Raw genomic sequence first — 26,331 nt, 5'->3', positions numbered from 1 at the left:
TAATGTACCACCCTTCCTGCTTCATTACCTTGGCAAATTCTATCTCCCTCTCGCCCTCCATCCTCATTCACAATCCTACCTTTTGACTTGACAAAATGTCTTCTTCTGGCAGTGAAATGGTGTGTTTTGGCTCCAAGAGGTAAATTACTTCTTATGACAAGCACTTTTCCTCCAAGCGAAGCATATTTCACTTACCCTACTTCATAGCACTGTAGGGGGTCCACAGAGATGTTAAGCAACAGGAATTCTTTGGGTGATACAGGAGGCATTGTATTAAAAGGGCATGACAGCTCTTTGGAAATACAAAAAGAAAACACTTTTAGGAGCCTCCTGAATCTTGTACATTTTGCTTTGGAAATGAATTCTTAGTTCTTGGGGTTTTTTTGGAACATATGAACCATTTCTAAGATAGAAGTCTTTCAACTCTACTTTGTAGGACTTGTAGGCTTCTGATAAGCTTCTAAAGAGTGGTATTACAGAGATATTTGTGAGACTGGTAAAGTTTACATGGGGAAGATGTAGAATTTTCTTTGTAAAATGAAACAATATTTCAAACATATAGAAAAGAGTAGCAGAAAATATAATGAATAACTGTGTACCTGCCTCTAGCTTTTACAAATCTTAATAATATACCATAATTATAGTACATCACAATATAATTTGGTATATAAAAACTTTTTACTAGAAAAATTTCAAAAATACACTAAAGTAAATATATAGTATGCTGACTACTCATGTAGCCTTTTATCCAACTTTAACACTTATCAATATTTTCCCAACTGTTTTTCATCTATCCTCCACCTCCTTTTCTTATATTTCTAGAATACTTTTTTTAAAAATCCTAGACTTCAAGTAGTTTCAGTTGCAGATATTTTGGTATGCATCAGTGAGGTTTGTTTGTTTGTTTGTTTGTTTTTGGCGGTACGCGGGCCTCTCACTGTTGTGGCCTCTCCCGTTGCGGAGCACAGGCTCCGGACGCGCAGGCTCAGTGGCCATGGCTCACGGACCCAGCCCCTCCGTGGCATGTGGGATCTTCCCGGACCGGGGCACGAACCCGTGTCCCCTGCATCAGCAGGCGGACTCTCAACCACTGTGCCACCAGGGAAGCCCTGTTTGTTTGTTTATTTTACATGACCACCATGTCATTATTATACCTAACAGAAATAGTGGAAATTTCTTAATATTGTCTAATACCCAGCCCATAATCAGATTTCCCCAATTCTCTCAAAGTTTTTTTTAAACTGTTGTTTGGTGTAGTAACTTTTTTTTTATATATAGATTTCTTTCTTTCTTTTTTGGCTGTGTTGGGTTTTTTGTTGCTGCATGCAGGCTTTCTCTAGTTGTGGTGAGCGGGGGCTACTCTTCGTTGCGGTGCGCGGGCTTCTCATTGTGGTGGCTTCTTTTGTTGCAGAGCATGGGCTCTAGGAGCACAAGCTTCAGTAGTTGTGGCACACGGGCTCAGTAGTTGTGGGTTGTGGGCTCTAGAGCACAGGGTCAGTAGTTGTGGCACACGGGTTTAGTTGCTCCGCAGCATGTGGGATCTTCCCGGACCAGGGCTTGAACCCGTTTCCCCTGCATTGGCAGGCGGATTCTTAACCACTGTGCCACCAGGGAAGTCCCAGTATAGCAACGTTTTAATCATCAAAATTTTCAAACATAACCCAAAGTGGAAAGAATGGTATAATGTAACCAGTATTCTATCACCCATCTTCAACCATCAGACAGATGTAGTTTTTAAAGAGCTAAAACATTATTGTATACCTCTTCTGTTGTTTGTATTTGGTTTGTTTTATTTCTGAGAATATTTTAAATAATGTTATTACATGTAGGTAATATATAATGTAAACAATAAATGTATGGTGTTTGCATGCTTTGAACCATACTTGAACGCTGTACCTATTCTTTGGCAATATGTCTTTTTCACTTAATATCATATATTTTTAGGTTTATTTTTAAATGTTCCTTCTGTGGGTCAGTGGTTTTGACTGGGCTCAGCTTTTTCTGCATCAGTTGAGATGATCATGTATTCTTTTTTCTTTATTCTGTTAATGTGGTGTATTACATTGATCGATTTTTGTATGTTGAATCATCTTTGCCTTCCAGGAATAAATCTCATTCAGTCATGGTGTATAATCTTTTTAATATGCTGCTAAATTCAGTTTGCTAATATTTTCTTGAGGATTTTTGCATTAATGTTCATAAGGGCTATTGGTCTGTAGTTCTACTTTCTTTTAGTGTCTTTGACTTAATATCAGGACACTGCTGGCCTGATAGAATCAGTTAGGAAATGTTTCCTTGTCTTCAGTTTTTTTGAAGAGTTGGAGAAGGATTGGTGTTAGTTCTTTAAAGTGTTGGTATAATTCACCATGAAGCCATTAGGTTGAGCTCTTTGTTGGGAGATTTTTGATTACTGATTCAATCTCCTTACATTTATAGGTTTATTCAGATTTTCTGTTTCTTTGTTATTCAGTTTTGATAGATTTTGTATGTCTAGGAATTTGTTTCATCTAAGTTACCTAGCTTTTTGTCAAATGATTGCTCATAATATTCTCTTATAATCCTTTTAATTTTATAAGGTCAGTAGTAATATCTCCACTTTCATTTTTTATTTTTGTTATTTGTGTCTTCTTTCTTTTTCTTTGTCAGTCTAATTAATGGTTTGTCATTTCTGTTGCTCTGTTAAAAGAACAAACTTTTGGTTTCATTGAACTAGTATTTTTAACAATTCTCTATTTTATTTGTCGCTGCTGTAATATTTATCATTTTCTTCCTTATGCTAGCTTTGTGTTTATTTTGTTCTTCTTTTTCTAGTTCCTCTAGATGTAAAGTTAGGTTTGGATTTGAGATCTTCTTTTTTAATGTATGCATTTATAGCTATAAATTACCCTCAGAACCCTGCCTTCACTGTATCCCATAAATTTTGGTATATTGTGTTTTCATTTCATTCATTTCTAAATAGTTTGTAGGTTCCATTGTGATTTCTTCTTTGACCCATTGGCTGTTTAAGGTTCTATGTGTGTGTGAATTTTCCATTTTTCTTCTGTTACTGATTGTGGTCAGAGAAAATACTTTGTGTGATTTAAATTTTTTAAAATTTGAGTCTTGTTTTGTGGCCCAACACATGTTCTGTGCTGGAGAATGTTCCATGTCCACTTGAGAAGAACGTGTTTTTTTTGTTAGGTCTAGTTGGTTTATAGTGTTGTTTCACTATTTCCTTATAGATCTGTCTATTTATTCTGTCCATTATTGAAAGTGGGGTATTGAATACTGCAACTGTTATTGTAGAACTATCTATTTCTCCCTTCAAATCTATCAATGTTGCTTTTTATATTTTGGGGCTCTGTTGTTTGGTGTATATATGTTTATAATTTGTATATCTTCTTGATAGATTGATCTTTTTAACAATATATAATGTCCTTTGTGTCTTGTTATGGTTTTTTACTTAGACTATTTTGTCTGATATTAGTATAAACACCTCAGCTCTCTTTGGGTTACTATTTGTATGAACTATCTTTTCCCATTCTTTCACTTTCAGTCTATTTGAGTTTTTGGATCTGAAGTTTGTCTCTTGAATACAGCATATAATCATATTTAAAAATCTCTTCTGCCAATTTATGCTTTTCTTTTTTTTTTTTACTGAAGTGTAGTTGATTTGCAATATTATATTAGTTTCAGATGTATAGAATAGTGATTCAGTATTTTTAAAGATTATACTCCATTAAAAGTTATTACAAGGTAATGGCAATGGTAATTCCCTGAGCTATATAATATATCCTTTTTGCTTATCTGTTTTATACATAGTAGTTTGAATCTCTTATTTCCATACCCCTAACTTGCCCCTCCGCCCTTCTTTCTTCCCTTTTTTGACCACTAGTTTGTTTTCTGTTTCTGTGAGTCTGTTTCTATTTTGCTGAATAAAAGCATAAGAAATACAGGAAACTAACAGAAAGGCAGAAGTAATTCCTTCTTTATCATTAATCACATCAAATATAAATGGATTAAATTCTACAATTTAAAGGCTTAGACTGTATTATTTGCTGTTGAACCCCTTTAGTGACTTTTTCATTTCATTTATTGTACTTTCCAGCTCTAAAATTTGATTGTTTTTATAACCTATTTTTAAAGTGATTTTCTCGCTTTGTTCATATGTAGTTTTCTTGATTGCTTTAGTTCTTTTTCCAGGTTTTCCTTGATCTCTTTGAGCATATTTAAGACAGCTGTCTAGTAAGTTTGATGCTTGCGTTTCTTCAGGGATGATTTCTGGAGATTTGTTTTGTCCCTTTGAATGGGCCATCCTTTGCTGTTTCTTTGTATGCCTTGTGATTTTTTTGTGTGTGCAAAACAGACATTTGAATGTTGCAGCTCTGCAAACCAGATCCTTCTTTTTCCTCAGGGTTTGCCTTTGCTTTTTTTTTTTTATTGTTGCAGGCTGTAACAGTCCATTTGTTTAGTGACTTTCCAAATTATTCTTGCAAAGGCTGTTTTCCTTGATGTGTATGTTCTCTGAAATCTCCGCTCCTTAGCTTAAGTTCAGCTAGTGTGTTGACAGATATCTCTTGAATGCCAGGAGCTAAAAACAACAAGAAAATAAGAAAAACCAAAACCAAACAATATAAATGAAAAATGTCTCTCCCAATCTTTGTACCTTGGCTTTGTTCTGGGATTCTCCTTCCACACTTAACCTGGCTTGCACTGAGCCTAGGGACTGGCCCAAGGTGAAAGATTGGAGTCTTCTCAGTTCTTTTCTGAGCATGTACCTTGCCCTGGGCATGTGCACACCTTTGTAAATTCCCACATATACACAGGTGCTATTGAATGTCCTAATTTGCCAAAGAAATTCTCCCCAACTTTTGCTCCTGGGACTTAGGCAGTTTATTGTATATTTCAACATTAATCTTTGGCCCCAGGTGTCAATGGGCTGTTAGTTGGGCTTCCAGTGTTTTTGAATAATGCCCCTTGCTTTTCTGGCCTTAGTTTGAGTTAGGTGAAAGGGAGATAAATACCTTGCATCAGTACTTCAGATAACCCCCCAGACAGGTTAGAACAGACATACACAATAATTTGTAAATAGACTCTGCTTTGTTTTCTCTTGGACCAGGAACCAGAATCCCACACTGACCATGGGCTACAACTCCTGCCATGCCAGAGAAGGCTTGAGGTAAGGACAAGTAACAACTCCACAAAGCTTTCCCACTGTTTTGAAGTTGCCTTTTTCCTCATTCATTGCCTGCTTGATTGCTGTAAACCTTTGACTGTTTTCCAAAGTTCTGAGACAGTTGTTTTTCATAGTTTCTGCTTGTTTTTTTGATGTTTCTGTGGGGGAATGAGAGCTTGGAGCTGCCTACTCTGCCATTTTTTTCTCTAAGTTGTATCATGAAGTTCCTTTTAAGGGAAACTTCCCACTCATTGTCCCTAAAGAAGGGCTATTCTTACAGAGGTCAGGTGACTCTACCCCCTTGACCATAGTTGTTGGGACCATGGAATGTGTACCTGGTACATAGCTTGGCTTGAAAATATTTTGTTAGTAAAACAGATTACCTTTCTTGGAAACCTGAACTGAGAAAATGAAGCAAATAGTATAAGGAACTGAGGCTAAAAGCATGTATGTCGGGAGGTCTCATGATTTAGAATCAGCAGTCAGGGGGCCTCATGGCAGATTTTGAGGAAGCAGATATTTAGGAAACAGATATTGAGAGCTACAGAGAAGCCATAATTAAGAGATGATGTGGCTGGTGAGAGAAGAGATAACAGCCAATCCCCAGATTTCCCTTGGCTCCCAATGTCTTTCCGTTTCCAGTGCCTGTGTATCCTTAAACAAACTCCAATTGTCGAAGTTCCTTGTATGATTTCCTGTTTTTCACAACCTGTAGAACTCAGTTGGAACCTGGCACCGTCCTCAAAGGCTTCCGTAACTACTCAGACTTTTATGAAATATGTGTGAGTCACCTCCCTAGCATGGCTTATATTTCTCTTACAAGGCCACCAACATAAATAATGAAAAGGAAAACATCAGAGCAAATGTCTCCAATGAAAGCAACTCACGTGAAAAATAGTTCACAACACCAGATATGACTGGATTCATTCATCCTTAAAAAATAAGCAGTTGCCCTCTGTGTTTTTTGTTTGGCCAAATTCAAAGCGTAGTAGAAATTTGAATTTATCTTTGGACCATGTAAATTTCTCTTTTTCCCTGCAATGGAGTACCATAGTGGAAAGGCTGTGTATGAAAAGATGGTAGATACACCTCAGGCAAGCTTCTTCAAGAAGAGTTACAACTGTATTTACTCAAAGGATTGGCATGGAGAAGCACATAAGGAAGGAGACAACTTCTTTCTAATAGGGTAGTGGAGACAGAAGGCAAAATAGGCACTAAGTTAGACAGTTGTTCTGTGTTTGTTTTTTGAGTAGAAGAGGGAAATGTGCTCAGAACAGCTGTGTAATACTGAGGGTGAGTAATTATACTGCCTACAAAAATGCCCCTGCTATTGCTGTTATAAGAAGCTTCTACAATGGGTGAGACACCAGAACCAGTTTGCCTGCTTACATGCTGAGTCAAAAAAATGGAAGATCCCTTGGGGAGATTTGAGTACTCAAATGATTCTCGTGGAAGTGCTGCTGATTGAAAAGTGGCAGGTGGTATGTTCACACTGGGATAAATGCCTTTTGAGTCCATCGACGTGCACCTTAGGGGCCCACGTTTGAATCAAGCTGAAGGGACACAAGGGGCATTTTTCCTCATTTTATTATCAGAAATACAGTTTAGGTAAATGACATGGAGTAGTGTTTCTTAATCATTTTTTTCCAACTCATTTCTTTTTTTAACAAGCATAAAAATCTCATGCCCTCCATTAATGTTATTTCAAATTTCTAAGTAAATTAAAATGTGATTTAAACTAAATCAATGTAAAGAGACAAAGGAATACTTCATTGTCCCACTAAAGACTGATCCTTTTAAAATCACTAAACAAGATAACCAAGTTATCAAGTTGAACTTGCAAGTCAATTTATCAAGTTATCAAGTTAATCAGGTTTCTTGAATGCTCTAAACATTCTGTAGCCTTCATGTTTGTCTCTTGTGCTTCTCTATATATAGAGATAGAGACCTGTATCATATATATATCACACCTCTCCTGAGAGTTATAAAAGAGCACAAAATAGTTGTTGTTAATACATTTGTGAAACAAGACTTTCACATCTAAGTTAGGTACCATTACAGAGTTATGATTCTACTTTGAATCAAGGGAAGATGATGTAAGTGCCAGAAAAAAGGCATAAACAACTACTATTGGAAGGAAATGATAAAGGTAAGTTGTTTATGCCAGAAAAGACTTCTCAAGGTGGGTTAGAGTTGTCCTAGGCCTTGAAAACTTAGTAGGAAAATTAGATAGGAAGAGGAGATGGGGTAGTGTTTTTAGTCTTTAAGGCTCCTGTGATTTTTCAGAGAATGCCCTGAGTCTGAAGACTCTATGTACACAATCTCCACATCCCAGTGTTAAGCCTCCAAAACTTTATTGAGATCCTTGTAAAACCCTCTCTTCAGTGTCAGCTGGTAGTGTTGGAAACTCACAGGAGGACACGTAATTGTTTTGGGTAGGCCAAGATGCAGCCAGTGACACATATAAAAGAATGTGAAGAGACTGGCTGCAAAGAGGAAACACTTCTCTAGGCCAAATGGTAACTAGCCTGTGGCTGAACTTCATCATAGTCTAGGTTGACTCTGGGCACTGATGTTGAATTCCTGTCGTGCTGTTACATGGGAAACCAAAATAATGTGCCTTCTAAGATGGCTTGTAGTATCTTTGTCTCCCTGAGATGTTGGGTCTGAAATAGAATGGATAGACATTTAAAAAAAAGATCTCAGCTTTTCATATATAATCACTGTCTAATATTCCAAGAAAAGCCAACAAGCTGTCTCAGTTCAGTGGGCAAAACGTGGTGAGCAACAGACAATTTTAAGGACTCTTATATTGAGTTTTTATTAAGAAATAAACTAGAACAAGGGAAGAAAGAACTGTTACCAAAGCTAAGGGCTGGAATGCAGCACAAGCTCCTTTTAATTGTGCCTGTCAGCCACTTTGCTCTCTACCCCCCTTGCTCTGTTTTTATTTTCTTCCCCTGCTCTGCATTCAGAACCAAGTTTGGAGTGTTTTGAAAGCTCACTATGTGCCCTGAAGCTCTTTTCTCTGGAAATGGCATAGAATTGGCCACTTAATACTGTTTGGCTCCACTATTGTTCTCTTTTGAGCTGAGTCAAGTGTCCTACAAGTTGGTTTGGGCTCCATTTCCACCTCTGTTGCTCTATGGGTATATCATTTAGCCTCGTTTTCAGTTTAAGGGGTTCTAACCTTGAGGGAACAAAAAAAAAACCCCTTCAGATGTTTTCTTTGTAAACTTTCAGTTGATTTCAGCTTGATTTTGGCCACAAACTAAATCATTCAAGCATCATCAGCGTTGGCCTACTCTTTTGCTTTCCCTCTTGTCCCACCTTTAGTCCTGGGACCCCACAGTTATCTCGTCCATGCTAGTGCTTGCCTAGAGCATTGCAGATCAAAGCATCAAAAGATAACCGAGGCTTTATGCTTAGAATCTTTAAAAGCTTTATATGGCTTCTAAACAGCAACAGGGTAAAATCTGTACGCCTTGGCATGCCCAATGGATCTTTAATACGTGACTCGAGCGCACTTTTTACAATCCAGTGTGGTGGGTAACTTGCCTACACAGGATATATACTTCCACACCACCAGGTCTTTGCTCACCCCAGAAACTCTGCCCTGAAGACCCTTTCCCTCACCTACTTCTACAGCCTTCACGGTCCAACTAAATATGTCACTTCCTCTGTACATTTGACTTATACCCCACTCCCAAATTAATTTTTTCTTAATGGTGGTTTCAGTGAAGATAGGCCAGGTTTTTACTGTAGTAACAAATGGCTTCCAAATCTCAGTGATTTAAGTTTAGTTCTCCTTTTTGTTACATGTCTATCTCAAATCAGCTGTGTCTCTCCTCTGAACCATGTTCACTCTGGGGCCCAGGCTGGCAGAGCAGCCTTTATCTGCGATATTGTCAGTTGGCATAGGGAAAAGCAACGGCTCTTAGCTCAGAAGTGGAGAGTGTCAATTCAGTTCATATTTCCTTGGCCACGAGAAATCCTATGTCATTAGTCATTGTAATGAGGAAGTATAATATACACCCAGAAGGGAGCAGATGATATATTTTTAAATTGAGGAATAATTGACATATAACATTATACTAGTTTCAGGTGCACAACATAATGATTCAATATTTGTATGCACTGTGAAATGATCACCACAGTGTCTAGTTACCATCTATCACCATATAAAGTTACAAACGTTTTTTCTTGTGGTGAGAACTTTTAAGATTTACTCTCTTGGCAACTTTCAAATATGCACAGCAATATTATTGGCAATCGTCACCACGCTATACATTACTTATTTTGTAACTGGAAGGTTGTACCTCATGACCCCTTTTACGCATTTTGCCCACCCCCAATGCCCCTCCCCTCTGGCAACCACCATTCTTTTCTCTGTAAGTTTTGTTATGTTATGTTTGTTTACTTGTTTTGTTTTTAGATGCCACATGTAAGTGAAATCATTCAGTATTTGTCTTTTTCTGTATGACTTATATCACTTAGTATAATACCCTCAAGGTCCATTCATGTTTTTGCAAATGGCAAGATTTCATTCTTTTTTATGGCTGAGCAATATTCCATTATATATATAGTCAAAGGGCATAAAGTTTCGTTAAGGCAAAATGAATTAGCTCTAGGGATCTGCTGTACCTGTAGTCAACAACAATAGAGGTATATATACATACACATGCCACTTAGGTTTTTTCCATATCTTGGCCATTATAATAATGCAGAACATAGCGGTGCATATATCTAATTATATCTAATTAGTGTTTTTGTTTTCTTTGGATAAGTGCCCAGAATTGGAATTGCTGGATTGTATGGTTGCTTCACTTTTATTTATTTATTTATTTTGCGGTACGCGGGCCTCTCACTGTTGTGGCCTCTCCCGTTGTGGAGCACAGGCTCCAGACGCGCAGGCTCAGCGGCCATGGCTCACGGGCCCAGCCGCTCCGCGGCATGTGGGATCCTCCTGGACCGGGGCACGAACCCGTGTCCCCTGCATCGGCAGGTGGACTCTCAACCACTGTGCCACCAGGGAAGCCCCACTTTTAATTTTTTGAGGAACCTCCATACTGTTTTCCATAGTGACTGCACCAATTTTACATGCCCACCAACAGTGCACAAAGGTTCTCTTTTCTCCACTTCTTCGCTAATACTTGTTATTTCTTGTCATTTTGATGATAGCCATTCTAACAGGTTTGATGTGGTATCTCATTGTGGTTTTGATTTGTATTTTCCTGATGATTAGTAATATTGAGCATCTTTTCATGTGCCTGTCTGCCATCTGCATGTGTTCTTTGGAAAAATGTGTATTCAGAATTCACTGCCCATTTTTTCAGTCAGATTGTTGTTTTGCTCTTGAGTTGTATGAGTTCTTTATGTATTTGGATATTAACCCCTTATTGGATGCATGATTTGCAAATATTTTCTCCCATTCCATAGGTTGCCTTTTCATTTTGTTGATGGTTTCCTTTGCTGTACAGAAGCTTTTTAGTTTTATGTACTCCCACCTGTTTATTTTTGCTTTCATTGCCTTTGCTTTTGGAGTCAGATCCAAAAAATCATCACCAAGACTGATGAAAACATCTATGTTTTTTTCTAGGAGTTCTACAGTTTCAGGTCTTACATTCAAGTCTTTAATCCATTTTGAGTTAATTTTTGTGTATGGTGTGTGATAGTAGTCTAGTTTCATTCTTTTGCATGTGGCCGTCCAGTTTTCCCAGCACCATTTATTGAAGAGACTGTCCTTCCCCATTGTATAGTCTTGCCTCCTTTGTCATAAATTAATTGATCATACAGGTATACCTCATTTTATTGTGATTGATTAAAAAAACTTTTTTCAGACATTGATTTTTTTTACAAATTGAACGTTTGTGGCAACCCTGCATCAATCAAGTCTGTCGGCACCATTTTTCCAACAGTATTTGCTCACTGTGTTTCTGTGTCATATTTTGTTAATTCTTGCAGTATTTCAAGCTTTATTATTATTATTATATTTGCTATGGTGATATGTGATTAGTGATCTTTGATGTTACCACTGTGATTTGCTGAAGGCTTAGATGATGGTTAGCAATTTTTAGCAATAAAGTATTTTTTAATTAAGATATGTACATTGTGTTTTTAAACATAGTGGTATTGCACAGTTAATAGAGTATGGTATAATATATATATATATAACTTTTATATGCACTGAGAAACCACAAAATTTGTGTGACTCTATTGCGATATTCGCTTTCTTGTGGTAGTCTGGGAACCTAATCCATAGTATCTCTGAGATATGCCCATATATGCATGGGTCTATTCCTGGACTCTCTATTCTGTTCCCTTGATCTATGTGTCTGCTTTTATGCCAATACCATATTGTTTTGATTACTATAGCTTTGTAATATAGTTTGAAATCAGGAGCGTGATGCCTCCAGCTTTATTTTTCTTTCTCAAAGTTACTTTGGCTATTCAGGATCTTTTGTGGCTCGATACAAATTTTAGGATCATTCTATTTCTGTGAAAAATGCATTGGAATTTAGATAGGAATTGCATTGAATCTGTAGATTGCTTTGGGTAATATGGACGTTTTAACAATAATTGTTCTTCCAGCCCATGAGCACAAGATATCTTTCCATTTATTTGTGTCTTCTTCAGTTTCTTTCATCAATGTCTTATAGTTTTCAGTGTATGGGTTTTTAATATCCTTGATTAAATTTATTCCTAGGTATTTTATTCTTTTTGATGCAATTGTAAATGGGATTGGTTTCTTAATTTCTCTTTCTAATAGTTCATTGTTAGTGTATAGAGATACAACAGATTTTTGTAAATTGATTTTGTACCCTGCAACTTTACTGAATTTGTTTATTAGCTCTAACGGTTTTTTGGCAGAGTCAGGTTTTCTATATATAAAATCATGTTCTGCAGGTAGTGATAGTTTTGCTTCTTCTTTTCCAATTTGGATACCTTTTATTTGTTTTTCTTGCCTAATTGATGTGGCTAGGACTTCCAGTACTATGTTGAATGAAAGTGGTTAGAGTGGGCCTCCTTGTCTTTTTCCTGATGTTGGAGGAAAAGCTTTCAGCTTTTCACCATTGAGTATGATGTTAGCGGTGGGCTTGTCATATATAACTTGTATTATCTTGAGGTATGTTCCCTCTATACCCACTTTGTTGAGTGTTTTTATCATAAATTGATGTTGAATTTTGTCAAATGCTTTTTCTGCCTGTATTGAGATGATTATGATTTTTATTTTGCATTTTTTTAATGTGGTATATCATGTTCATTGATTTACAGATATCGAACCATCCTAGCATCCCTGGAATAAATCCCACTAGATCATGGTATGTGATCCTTTTACCGTATTGTTGAATTTGGTTTACTAATATTTTGTTGAGGATTTTTGCCTCTATGTTCATTAGGGATATTGAACTGTAATTTTCTTTTTTTGTTGTGTTCTTGTCTGATTTTGGTATCAGGGTAGCGCTGGCCTCATAAAATGAGTATGGGGGTATTTCCTCTTTCTCAATATTTTGGAAGAGTGTGAGAAGGATAGGTATTAAATCTTCTTTGAATGTTTGGTGGAATTCACCAGTGAAGCCATCTGGTCCTGAACTTTTATTTGTTGGGAGGTTTTTGATTATTGATTTAATCTTACTAGTAATCAGTGTATTCAGATTTTCTGTTTCTTTATGATTTATTCTTGAAATATTGTATGTTTCTAAAAATTTATCCATTTCTTCTTGGTTGTCCAATTTGTTGGCATATAATTTTTCATAATAGTCTCTAATGATCCTTTGTATTTCTTTTGTATCAGTTGTAAGTTCTCTTCCATTTCTGACTTTATTTGAACTCTCTCTCTTTTCTTCTTGGTGAGTCTATAGCTAAAGTTTTATCAATTTTGTTTGTCTTTTCAAAGAACTAACTCTTAATTTCACTGATCTTTTCTATTGTTTTTTTCGTTTTTATTTCACTTATTCCACTCTGATCTTTGTTATTTCCTTCCTTCTACTAACTTTGGGCTTCATTCATATTTCTTTTTCTAATTCCTTTAGGCGTAAAGTTATATTATGTATTTGAAGTTTTTCTTGTTTCTTGAGGTAGGCCTGTATTGCTATGAACTTCCCTTTTAGAACTGCTTTTGCTGCATCCCATAGATTTTGGTATGTTGTGTTTCCATTTTCAATTGTCTTATGGTATTTTAAAATTTCTTCTTTGATGTCTTCATTGATCCATTGATTGTTCAGTAGAATGTTGTTTAATTTCCACATTAATCATGATTTTTCCCATCTTACCGTAATTGATTTCTAGTTTCATACCACTGTGGTCAGAAAAGATGCTTTATGTGATTTCAGTCTTCTTAAATTTATTGAGACTTGTTTTGTGGCCTAATGTATGACCTATCCTGAAGAATGCATTTGTAAGAATATGTATTCTGTTGCTTTTTGATGCAGTGTTCTGTATATATCTGGCAGTGTTCCAAAGGAAGGGATCTCATTCAGCACCTAGTTTCAGGCTGATTGGAAGCCAGATCCTCATGCAACAGCTTTCAAAGTATGCAAATATATACAGTCCTCTGGGACCACAGTTGTAAACCCTGTTGGCCTCCAGACCAGGAGATCTGGAGGTGTCTCTTGGGTGACAGTTGGAAAAATTGAGGCTCCTGATGAGGATATAAGCTCCTTTCTGTGAGGTACTGGTGAGCCGTAGCAAAGCTGAGGGAGAGTGTGGAGGTGGCATCCCTTGGCCTACATTCCCTGATAGCACCACTGTACCTTTTAGATTTGTGACAAACTTGAAGCATGTCCCTCAGGCTGAAGCTCCAGGACAAGTAAATAGACCTTTTTCACAGAGACTGGGGGTGTGTTTCAGTTTGCTGTCTGTGCAGTGCCCTGAGGATGGTAGCCTTCCTAGAACTGTCTCTGATTGTCATAGTCCTGTGGGACCCAGGAATGGAAGGCCCCCTGGCCACCGGAGCCAGGCAATCAAGGAGTGTCCCCTGTGTGCACTGCATGTGCCTGCTAGCTCTGGCATGGCAGAGGGGGAGCATAGGCTTGGTGCCCACCTGCTGGTTTTAGTGAGGCAGTGGGAGCGTGCAGGGCCGTGGCACACCCGTTGTTTTTAGTGAGGCAGTAGTAGAGTACAGGGTTGGAGTAGGCTGCACCTGCTGGCTTTATTGGGGCAGTGGGAATGTTCAAGGACTGTGCACACCTGCTGGGACTAGCAAGGTAGAGGGAGAGCGCAAAAATGGCACCTACCAGTGCCTCCATCCTCAGAGAGATTCCCAAAGGGCCCCTACCCCTTTGGCAGATGCTCCAAGATTAGCAAGCAAACCTTCACAAATGGTCTAGGTACCCTTCAAACTGCTGGTTCTGCACTGGGCCTTGAAGCAAGTGAGTCTGCATGTGGACCTTTTAAGAGTAGTATCCCAGTTCCTTATAGCCCTTTGGATTTCCTAGATGTAAGCCCCATTGGTTGTCAAAGCCAGACACTTCGGGGGCTTGTCTCTCCAGTGCAGGTCCCAAGGGTTGGGGTACCTGATGAGGGGCACAAACCCCTCACTCCTCAGAGAGATGCTTCAGACTTGTGAGATCCCTCCCTATCGTGGGTCACCATGCTGGGGGTGGGGCTCTTGGCGAGACTGCGCCTCTGCCTCACCTACCCATCTTGACGTGGACCCTTTATCATTCATTGTGAAGGAGCTGTTCATTTAGCTTTCAGGTCTTTTTCTGGGTGAATTGTTCCATATGTAGCTGTAGATTCAGTATGTGCACGGGAGGAGGTAAGTTCAAGATCTTCCTATGCTGCCATCTTCGACCTGAAATGAGCAGCTGGTATTTTGAATATTAATATAATCAACTCAACAATTCCCCATAACACGTTGACTGTGTCACAGTTGTATTTGTTGTATAGTGTTATCGTTTATTTATCTTGTCCCTCTGACCTATGAATTCATTAAGAGCAGGGAATGCGTTTTATTTATTTGTTTATTTCTGTAGTTTACACTGTACCATCAAGGCACATAAGAACTGCTTAATTGTTTGTTGACTAGCTGGATACATAAATGAATAAATAATTTTTGGCTTGAATCCTGTTGGGACATTTGAAAAAAAACCTACTCTATTTAAAATTGCTCAGTGTCTTGGGAAAATATATTTTTGGTGAAATATCCTTATGGTGTCTTTTGGACCTTCTGCCTCTGAATTATTTTCACAAAATATGAAATCTTTGGGAGCCAGTTGGCATCATCATTAGTCACTGGAAATCATCCATTTGACACCAGGAAAAATACAGGCATGACACTTTTTTTTTTAAGTCTTAATTGAGTTTGTTATAGTATTGCTTCTGTTTTATGTTTTGCTTTTTTGGCCCCGAGACACGTGGGATCTTAGCTCCCCGACCAGGGGACCAGGGATCGAACCTGCACCCCCTGCATTGGAAGGCGAAGCCTTAACCAATGGACCACCAGGGAAGTCCCACAGGCATGCCACATTTCTCACAAAGGCTCTGAGTTAGTGAAACACCCAGCAGTAAGAATACATCATTGTCCTTTCTGTTCTGAGATGACACAGTTGATGATCTCCCCTTCTCCTGTTTGGATAAGGAGCAGTCTTATACAAATGAGCCTTTGAATACTGAATCAAATTTGTCCATAGGACAGGGCTAGCTTCTCACAAGTTGCTGTGTAAATGATGTTGCTTCAAGTGACTCCAAGAAACTCTTTCTGCTTCCAAATGATCATTCCTATAGTGTTTCAGTGCCCCAGATTTCCCCATAAGAACTATTACCATGCTCGATTCATTGTTCAGTCGTTCCACCTTGCTTCTGCTCCTTTCTTTGCGTCCTACGCAACACCGCGCCCCCCTCGCCCCCCCGCCCCCCCCTCGCCATAGAGGCAGCAGTTATAGCTTGGCTCTTGTTTCCCACTCCCTAACACAGGCACCTTACATTTTTATAATTTAATTTGGGTTGAGAAATGTAATTTATGTGACAAAAATCTATGCATTGTATACTGGGTGTTAGGCACTGTGCCTTCTCTTAATAAGTTCACAGTCTAGAGGGGATGATAGACAATTAAACCAAGAATTAAAGTGTGGTGTGATAAACGCTATGATAGAGGCATTCCTGGAGTGCACAGACATGGGCCATCTATAAGGTGGAGGTGGTCAGGAGATGACATGAATCTTGAAGGATGAATGGGTGTTGTGTAACTCAGCAGTAGATATTTGAGACTGAGGAAATACCAGGTATATCCATATAATATATAGCATGGGGGTGAGGAAGATCATTTGAACGTTTTGTGAGCTGGCTGGAGCCTAGGATGGCAATTCTAGAAAATGATGCCAGGTCATGGAGAGTCTTGTTTAAGACATTAATGGAGGCACTGGGTCTTTAGAGTTGAGTTTTAGCATGTTAATTTCAGGTGGAAGAATACAGCAATGAGTATAAGTGGAGAGAGGGCATTTCTGGTGGTGAGAAATGATATGAACTATAACCTTAGCAGTTGGCACTTAGAAGTCATTGTGAAAGGAGGAAGTAGAAATAGTAGAATCTGACTGCTTGCATGTGGTGGTGGGGCCGAAGGGAAGGAGGGAAATAGAAGAGTCTAGGAAAGCTAACAGGTTTCTCAGTTGGGTAAATAGATAGTAGTATCTTCTACCCAGATGAAACTGTGTACCAGGTTAAGGGGCTGAAGAGTAAGAGAGGTTAGGGTGAGAGGTGAAATAATAGGTTTTAAAATAGTGGATTTAAGGAGCTTTTATGACACTTAAATGGTGATATGTTGATGTCTAGTAGGTAACTGAGTTAATAGGTTTAGAGTTCAGTAAAAGGGAGTTGACAACTACCAGTGCATAGATTTCAATTAAATTCAATGGAGAGAGGGAGAGAAAATGAGAGAAAGATTGAGAGGGAGTGAAGAAGGGAGGAAGGGAGAGAGAAATAAAACTATGATCTGAGAAGAGAAAACAAGAGTCCTGTATCAGTCAGGGTTTTAGGTTCCAAGTAATAGGAATTGAGATTGAGCCCTAGTTGATTTAACTAGAATTGCCAGGAAGGCAGGAGGACCAAGCATGGAGGTTTCATAACCAGGATAAGTGCTCCAAATCATGCCAGATGACTGTTATGCTGCAGATCCCACTGCTGCTAGTATCATAGATTTCACCAACTCTGAGCCACTTTTTACCAGGATGGATTTAACAAGGTTCCTGCTTTATTCTGTTTTTAGTTTTTATATCGGGCAGGGTTCTGACAGGAAATAGATGGCATGCTCAAAAGGGTCACAAAAGAGAATTTGAAGAAGGGACTAGATATTTTCCAAGGAACAAGAAGGGATGGTGAAGCACTCGAGCTAGCAACAGAAAGAAGACTCTACCACCCCTAGGACTGAAGGGGGGTAGGAGGGAGCAATTACAAACACCCAGCAAGATCTAGTACCATAGGAGTGAGGCTGTGGCCTTACCTAGAGGCATACAGCCATTGCCAAACTGCATCTCAGTGAGGAAGAAGCAGAGGGAATAGATACCTCAGCCTCACTCTCCTCTGGCCCTCTTACCTCTTTTTTTTTATTATTTAATTTTATTTATTTTTTTATACAGCAGGTTCTTTGGCCTTCTTATCTCTTGCTAGTATGTTTCATTGGCCAAGCATAGTGGGAAGGATGCTGGCAAGGGGAGCCAAGGGGATGTGGTGTCTAGAGGTCCACTTCTTGAGCACAGAGCAGGGTGGAAAGTGGATCCAGAGGGGTAAATGGGAATATCCAACATAGCTTCCAGTTCAAATTGTGATTGACAGAGCCTGGATTATTTAATCATGGCTTGGTTTCTAGGGAACTTGGGGAAGCAAGCCACTGACATTTTCAGAATGCATACTGGGTGTCAGGCTATATTCAGATGATCGGAGAGAAAGATCAGCCGTAAAGAATGACAACTGTCCCCTCAGTGGTCAAGGTTAGTGCCCTGGGAAAAAACAAATATTCAGGATAGAGGCATGTAAAGAGCATACTCTGAAAGGCAAGTAAAATGGTGCAGCTAAAGAGGAAGGAAGGAAAGCCAGGGAAGATCATAGTCAGGTAAGCAGAATCACCAGTGTCAAAGGCTCAGAAGGGTGGATTGAAACAAGAGCTGTTTCTCTGGGGTAGTAGGTGTGGAAACTATATCACCAAAAAGTGAATGAGAGGTTATGAGGTGCTGAAGGGGATTGTATATTACTCTCTTTAGAATGTTATGGTTTTTGAGGAAAAGGAGAGAGACAAAATAATCACTTGTTTGGGGATGATCATGAATTTGAATGAGGATTTTATTTTTTTAAAGAAGAGAGAACTTGAGTGTTGCTTATGTGTGTGAAAAGAGCTTGTAAAAAGAGTTGGTGGAGGTATACTATGCACTAGCAAGAGAAAGCCCTCTTACCCTCTTTCTCTCTTTTTTCTCATTTGTGTATGCTTTATCTTTCTACCTATCTACCTATCTATGTATATAAGTTTTTAATGGGATTATCCCAACTATGCTATTTATGATTCATATTTTTTTACTTATTTATATAAAAATAACTACATATTGCTACCATAATTTTTTCTAACTTATTGAAGGAAAATTGAGAAACATATTTGTGTTTATTTAAAGTGTACAACGTGATTATTTGATATACATTGTGGAATGATTACCAAGGTCAAGATAATTAACACATCCATCACCTCACATAGTTACTCCTTTTTTTTTCCTTTTTTGTGGTGAGAACACTTAAGATCTATTCTGAGCAACTTTTGAGTATACAGTACTGTATTATTTATTAAGTCACCATGGTGTACTTTAGATTCTCAGAACTTATTCTTATAACTGAAAGTTTGTACCCTTTGACTTACATCTCCCCATTTCTTCCTCTGCTCAGCCCCTGGAAACCACTGTTCTATTCTCTGTTTCTATAAAATTGACTTCTTAGAAATCTCCCCCCACCAGTTTTATTGAGATTTAATTGACATATGGCACTGTATAAGTTTAAGGTGTACAGCATAATGATTTGACTTACATACATCATGAAATGGTTACTACAATAAGTTTAGTGAACATTCATCATTTCACAATATACAAAATTAACGAAATAGAAAAAATATTTTCTCCTTGTGATGAGAACTCTTGGGATTTACTCTCTTAACAACTTTCGTATATAACATACTGCAGTGATAATTATATTTGTCATGTTGTACATTATATGCCTAGTAATTATTTATAACTGGAAGTTTGTACCTTTTGACTGCCTTCATCCAATTTCCCCCTTCGCTTACCTCCCCACTTCTGATAACCACAAATCTGATCTCTTTTCCCATGACTTTGTTTGGTTTTGATGTATAGTTGACCTACAACACTATGTTAGTTCCTGTTGCTCAATATAGTGATTCAGTATTTCTACACATTTCAAAATGATCACCGCAGTAAGTCTACATGACTCGTTTATTCTGCAGTTGGAAGTTTGTGCCTCTTAATCTCCCTTACCTATTTCTCTCCCTTCCCCCCTCCCCTCTGGCAAACACCGTTTTGTTCTCTGTATCTATAGCTCTCTTTCTGTTTTGTATTCTTTGTTCCTTTGTTTTGTTTTTAGAATCCACATATAAGTGAAATCATATAGTATTTGTCTTTCTCTGTCTGACTTATTTCACTTAGCATAATACACTCTAGATCATCCATGTTGTTGCGAATGGAAAGATTTCATTCATTTTTACGGCTGAGTAATATTCCATTGTATACATGTACCACATCTTTATCCATTCATCTATCGATGGACACTTAAGTTGCTTATCTTTTCTTGGCTATTGTAAATAATGTCGCAATGAACATAGGAGTGCATATATCTTTCCTAATTAGTGTTTTTGTTTTCCTTGGATAAATACCCAGGGATGGAATTGATGGATTGTATGGTAGTTCTGTTTTTAATCTTTTGAGGAATCTCCAAAATGTTTTCTATAGTGGGTATACTAATTTACATTCCTACCAATAGCGCACAAAGATCCCCTTTTCTCCACATCCTTTCCAACTTTTGTTATTTGTTGTCTTTTTGATAATAGCCATTCTGACAAGTGCATGGTGTTATCTCATTGTGGTTTTGATCTGCATTTTTCTGATTATAAGTGATGTTCATCATCTTTTCATGTGCCTGCTTGCCATCTGTATGTCTTCTTTGGAAAAATGTCTATTCAGATCCTCTGCTTATTTTTTAAAGTAAGTATAGTTGATTTACAGTATTGTATTTAATTGGGTTGGTTTTTTTTTTTATAGAGAGTTGTATAAGTTCTTTGTATATTTTGGATATTAACCCTTTATCAGATGAATCTAAATCATTGCAAGTATCTGTCTGGCCTTTATTATGTTGAGGTATGTTCCCTTTATATCCACTTTATGGAGAGTTTTTAACATAAATGGATGTTGAATTTTGTCTGAAGCTTTTGCTGCATCTATTGAGATGATCATATGATTTTTTTTCTTCATTTTTTTAGTGTGGTGTATCACATTGATTTATTTGCAGATGTTGAACCATACTTGCATCCCTGGGATAAATCACACTTGATCATGGTGTATGATCTTTTTTAATATATTAAATTCAGTTTGCTAATATTTTGTTGAGGATTTTTGTATCTATGTTCATCAGTGACATTGGCCTGTAATTTTCTTTTTTTGTGGTGTCCTGGTCAGGTTTTGGGATCAGGGTGATACTGGTCTTGTAGAATGAGTTTCAGAAGCATTCCTTTCTCTGCAATTTTTTTGGAATAGTTTGAGAAGGATATGTATTAACTCTTCTGTAAATGTTTGGTACAGTTCACCTGTGAAGCCATCTGATCCTGGACTTCTGACTTTTGGAATTTTTTTAAATTACTGATTCAATTTTATTACTGGTAATTTGTCTGGTCATATTTTCTATTTCTTCCTGGTTCAGTCTTGGGAGATTGTACATTTCTAGGGATTTGTCCATTTCTTTTAGGCTGTCCATTTTATTGGTGTATAATCGCTCTGGGTTTTCTTATTGTTATGTTGTCAGTTGTAATTTCTCCATTTTCATTTCTGATTTTATTGATTTGGGCTCTCTCTCTTTTTTTCTTGATGAGTCCTTCTAAAGGTTTATCAATTTTGTTTATCTTTTCAAAGAACCAGCTCTTAGTTTCATTGATGTTTTCTATTGATTTTTAGTCTCTATTTCCTTTATTTCTCCTCTGATATTTATTATTTCTTTCACTAACTTTGGGTTTTGTTTGTTCTTCTTCTAGTTCCCTTAGATGTAAGGTTAGATTATTTATTTGAGATTTTTCTTGTGTCCTGAGGTAGACTTGTATCACTATGAACTTCCCACTTAGAAGAGTTTCTGCTGTGTCACATAGATTTTGGATCATTGTGTTTTCATTTTTATTGGTCTCCAGGTATTTTTTATTTCTTCTTTGATTTCTTCACACTCATTGGTTGGTTAGTAACATATTGTTTAGCCTCCATGGTTTGTGTTTTTTGCATTTTTTCACGTCATTGATTTCTAGTCTCATAGTGTTGTGTTCAGAAAAGATGCCTGATATGATCTCAGTCTTCTTAAATGGACTGAGACTTGGTTTGTGGCCTAGCATGTGATTTATCCTGGAGAATGTTCCATGTGCACTTGAAAAGAATGTGTGTTCTCCTGCTTTTGGATGGAATATTCTATATATATCTCTTAAGTCCATGTGATCTAATATGTTATTAAAGCCAGTGTTACCTTATTGATTTTTTGTCTGGGTGTTCTGTCTATTTATGTAAGTGGGGTGTTAAAGTCCCCTGCTGTTATCGTGCTACTGTCAGTTTCTCCCTTTTTGTCTGTTAATATTTGCTTTATGTATTTAGGCACTCCTATGTTGGGTGCATATATGTTTACAATTGTTATATCTTTTTCTTGGATTGATCCCTTAATCATTATATAATGTCCTTCTTTGTCTTTTGTTACAGTCTTTGTTTTAAAGTCCATTTTGTTTGATACAAGTTTTGATATTCTGGCTTTCTTTTTCATTTCCATTTTCATGAAATACCTTTTTCTATCCCCTCACTTTCAATCTGTGTGTGTCTTTGGATCTGAAGTGAGTCTCTTATCAGCAGTATATATATGACTCTTGTTTTTGCATCCATTCAGTCACTCTGTGTCTTTTGGTTGGAGCATTTAGTCCATTAACATTTAAAGTAATTATTGATAGGTATGTGCTTTATTGCCATTTAGTTAAATGTTTGGTGTTGTTTTTGTAGTTCTTTGTTCTTCTTTTGCTCTCTTCCCTTGTGATTTTGATGACTATCTTTATTGTTACGTTTGGATTCCTTTCTCTTTTTTTTTGTCTATATCTATTATAGGTTTTTGGGTTTTGGTTACCCTGAGGTTTATATATGGGTATCTGTGCATATACGTGATTATTTTAAGTTGCTGATTTCTTAAGTTTGAATGCATTTTAACAACTCTGAATTTTTACTCCCCTTGTCCCCCATTTACTGCTCTTGACATCATATTTTACATCTTTTTGTTTTGTATATCCCTTATCTACTTATTGTGGATATAGATGACTTTGCTGCTTTTGTCTTTTAACCTTTCTATTACCTTTATACATGTTGATTTACTAGCTTTACTCTATATTTGCCTTTACTAATGGGATTTTTCCTTTTGTACTTTTCATATTTCTTGTGGCCTTTTCTTTTTCACTTAGAAAAGTCCCTTTAACATTTCTTGTAAAGCTGGTTTGGTGGTGCTGAACCCCTTTAGTTTTTGCTTGTCTGTAAAACTTTTGATCTCTCCTTCAAATTTGAATGAAAGCCTTTCTGTGTAGAGTATTCTTGGTTGTAGATTTTACCCGTTCATCACTTTAAATATATCATTCCACTCCCTTCTGGCCCGCAGAGTTTCTGCTGAAAAGTCAACTGATGGGAGTTCTCTTGTATGTAACTTGTTGCTTTTCCCTTGCTGCTTTTAATATTCTCTATTTATCTCCAATTTTTGCCATTTTAATTACTGTGTGTCTTTTTAAAAAACTTTTATGTATTTATTTTTGGCTGCGTTGGGTCTTTGTTGCTGCATGGGGGCTTTCTGTAGTTGCGGCGAGTGGGGGCTACTCTTCGTTGCAGTGCACGGGCTTCTCATTGCAGTGGCTTCTCTTGTTGCGGAGCATGGGCTCTAGACGCACGGGCTTCAGTAGTTGTGGCATGTGGGCTCAGTAGTTGTGGCTCACGGGCTCTAGAGTGCAGGCTCGGTAGTTGTGGTGCACAGGCTTAGTTGCTCCGTGGCACGTGGGATCTTCCTGGGCCAGGGTTCAAACTCATGTCCCCTGCATTGGCAGGTGGATTCTTAACCACTGCACCACCAGGGAAGTGCCTTACTGTGTGTCTTGATGTGGTTCTTTTGGGGTTGATCCTGTTTGGGACTCTCTGTGCTTCCTGGACCTGGATGTCTGTTTCCTTTCCCAGGTTAAGGAAGTTTTCAGTTATTATGTCTTCAAATAATGTTCTCTGCCCCTTTCTCTCTTCTCCTTCTGAGACCTTTATAATTCAAATGTTAGTATACTTCATGTTATCCTTGAGTTCTCTTAAACTATCCTCATTTTAAAAAAATATTTTCTTTTTTCTGTTTGGCTTAAGTGATTTTCACTCTCTCTTCCAGTTTGCTGATCTGTTCCTCTGTATCATCTAATCTACTATTGATTCCTTCTAGTGTATTTTTGTTTTAGTTATTATATTCTTCAACTCTTTTTAAAAATATATTTTCTGTCTCTTTGTTCAAAACTTTTCACTCTGTTCATGCATTCTTTTTCCAAGTTCTTTGAGCATCTGTATGATCATTACCTTGAACTCTTTATCAGGTAGATTTTTTAATCTCCACTTCACTTTGTTTTCTTGAGTCTTATCTTGTTTCTTTATTTGGAACATATTTCTCTATCATTTCATTTTCCCTAATTTGCTGTTTTTCTTTCTGTGTATTTGGTCAGTTATGTTTCCTGATCTTGTAGAAGTAGACTTTTTTAGGTGATGTCCTATGCGTCCCAGCAGCTCACTCCCTTTTGGTCACCAGACCTATATGCTCTAGGAGTGCCCTGTATGTGGGTTGCATGTACTCTTCTGGTATACTGGCCTGACTTCTGTGGGTTTTCTGGAAGCCATGGCTGGCCCCTGGTCCAGTTGGTTGTTAGGCTTTGCCTTGTGTGGAGGTTGCCATTCGCTAATGCTAGAGGCTGGGTCATAAGGCAGCTGGACCCCAGCATGGGTCCTGGGGCTAGTGCTGGCTCACTGGTGGGTAGAGCTGGGTTTTGGAATGTGTGGTTTCAGGGCCATTGGTTCCTCATCTAGTGTTGGCCTGCTGGTGGGTGGGGCCAGTTCCTGACGTGCCTGGCTGCAGGGTCTGTGGTGGCCCAAAGCTGGAACCAGCCTGTTGGTGTGTTGGGCCTGATCCTGGGATTGGGTGGCTGAGGTTCACAAGGTGTCTTGGAGGTGGTGTTGGCCTGCTGGCAGGTGTGGTTGGAGCCCAGTGGATCCTGGGGCTGGTGCCCACCCACTGATAGGTGGAGCCTTGTCCTGGGGCCTCTATCTACAGGGCCCTGGGTGTCCCAGAGCTTGTGTTGGCTGGCTGGTGGGTAAGGCTTGTTTCTAATACTGCTCATTGTGGAGTCTGCGATATCCCACTGCTGGTTTTGGTCCACTGGTGGGTGGGGCTGCAACCCAGCGTGGTTGGTTGAGGGTCCCAAGGTGTCCCAGAGCTGGTGTAGGTACACTGGTGGGTGGGGCCAGGTCCCTGGGGGTTCCAGGGCTGGTGTTGGGCTGCTGGTCAGTGGGTTGGGTACTGACATGGCAGGCTGTGGGCTGCAGTGGTCTTGGAGCTGGTGTCCACTGACTGGTGGGTGAGGCCGGGTCCTGGGGCTAACTGTTGGCCCACTGGTAGGCGGAGCCAGGTCCTGGGATCTCTGGCTGCAGGGCCTGGGTATCCTGGAGCTAGTATCGGCCCAGTGGTGGTCACAGTCTGGGCCTAGGGGTTCCTGGGTCTAGTGCCAGCCTCTGGCGAGTGGACCCATGTCTTGGGGTCTCTAGTTATAGGGCCCTGTGCATTCTGGCATTCGTGTTGGTCTGCTTTTCAGTGAGGCCAGGTCCTGCAGGGGGCAGCTGGGGGCTCAGGGAGTCCTAAGGCAGCTGATCTTCTGGTGGGTGGGGCATTGTCTATGCCTGGCTAACTGCTTGGCATGAGGCATCCTGGTATTGGTGCCAACAGGCTGGTGGATGTGGCTGGGTCTGGTGGTAATAAATTAGAGGGAGGATTCCAAAATGCATTCCAGCACCATTGTCCTCCCCAAAATGGCTGCTGCCAGCATCTGTATCCCCAAGGTGAGCTCTAGTTGCCTCCTGCCTCTCCAAGATCAGTAGGTAGGTCTGATCCAGGGTCCTTTCAAATTATTGCTTCTGCCCTGGGTCTTAGAGCATGCGAGATTTTGTGTGTGCCCTTTAAGAGTGAAGTCTCTATTTCCCACAACCCACTGGCTCGCCCCAAAATAAGCCCCTGTGGCCTTCAAAGCCAAATGTTCTGGGGGCACGTCTTCCCAGTGCGGGTCCCCTGGGCTGGGAAACCTGATGTTGGGCTTGGACCACTCACTCCTTAAGGAGAACCTCTGCAATTGTAATTATCCTCCCATTTGTGGGTTGCCCACCTGGGGTTATGGGTCTTGACCACACCCCATTTCTGCTTCTCCTACCCATTTCATTGTGGTTCCTTCTTTATATCTTTAGTTGTAGAAGACTTTTGCTGCTAGACTTCAGGTCTTTCTTGTCAATAGTTGCTCTGTGAATAGTTTAATTTTGGTGTGCTTGTGGGAGGAGGTGAGCTCAGGGTTTTCCTACTCTGCTATCTTGGCCACAACCTATGAAATTTACTATAAAAACTGATTCTACATATAAGTGATACCAAACAGTATTTGCCTTTCTCTGCCTGGCCTATTTCACTTAGCCTGATGTCCGCCAGGTGCATCCATGTTGTGACAAATGGCCGAATTTTCTTCTTTTGTATGGCTGAATAATATTCCATTGTATCATTATGTACCACATTTTCTTTATCCATTCATCTATTGAAGGACATTTTAGGTTGTTTCTGTATCTTGGCTCTTGTGAATAATGCTACAGTGAACATGGGAGTGCAGGTACCTCTCTGAGGTACTGATTTCATTTCCTTTGTTTATATACTCG

The 26,331-nt window shown here is 38.9% G+C and overlaps 1 long non-coding RNA gene across 3 annotated transcripts in view; it reads left to right on the top strand.

Moving 5' to 3' along the window:
* The window catches only part of LOC307180336, a 253,751-nt gene that overhangs the window by 130,654 nt on the left and 96,766 nt on the right, over positions 1-26,331 (top strand). For 2 of the 3 annotated variants that reach the window (XR_013825723.1, XR_013825724.1), the window contains 2 exons: positions 5,099-5,158; positions 12,431-12,669. This is a non-coding gene — a long non-coding RNA (uncharacterized lncRNA). Of the gene's footprint in view, positions 1-5,098; positions 5,159-12,430; positions 12,670-26,331 lie in introns of those variants that run through there. The other variant, XR_013825722.1, reaches the window with a different exon arrangement.

Source organism: Stenella coeruleoalba (genome assembly GCF_951394435.1).
Source record: "Stenella coeruleoalba genome assembly, chromosome: X".
NCBI classification, from domain to species: Eukaryota; Metazoa; Chordata; class Mammalia; order Artiodactyla; family Delphinidae; genus Stenella; species Stenella coeruleoalba.
Note: the sequence above shows the minus strand (reverse complement) of the source record. Positions and strands in the feature narration are given on the sequence as shown.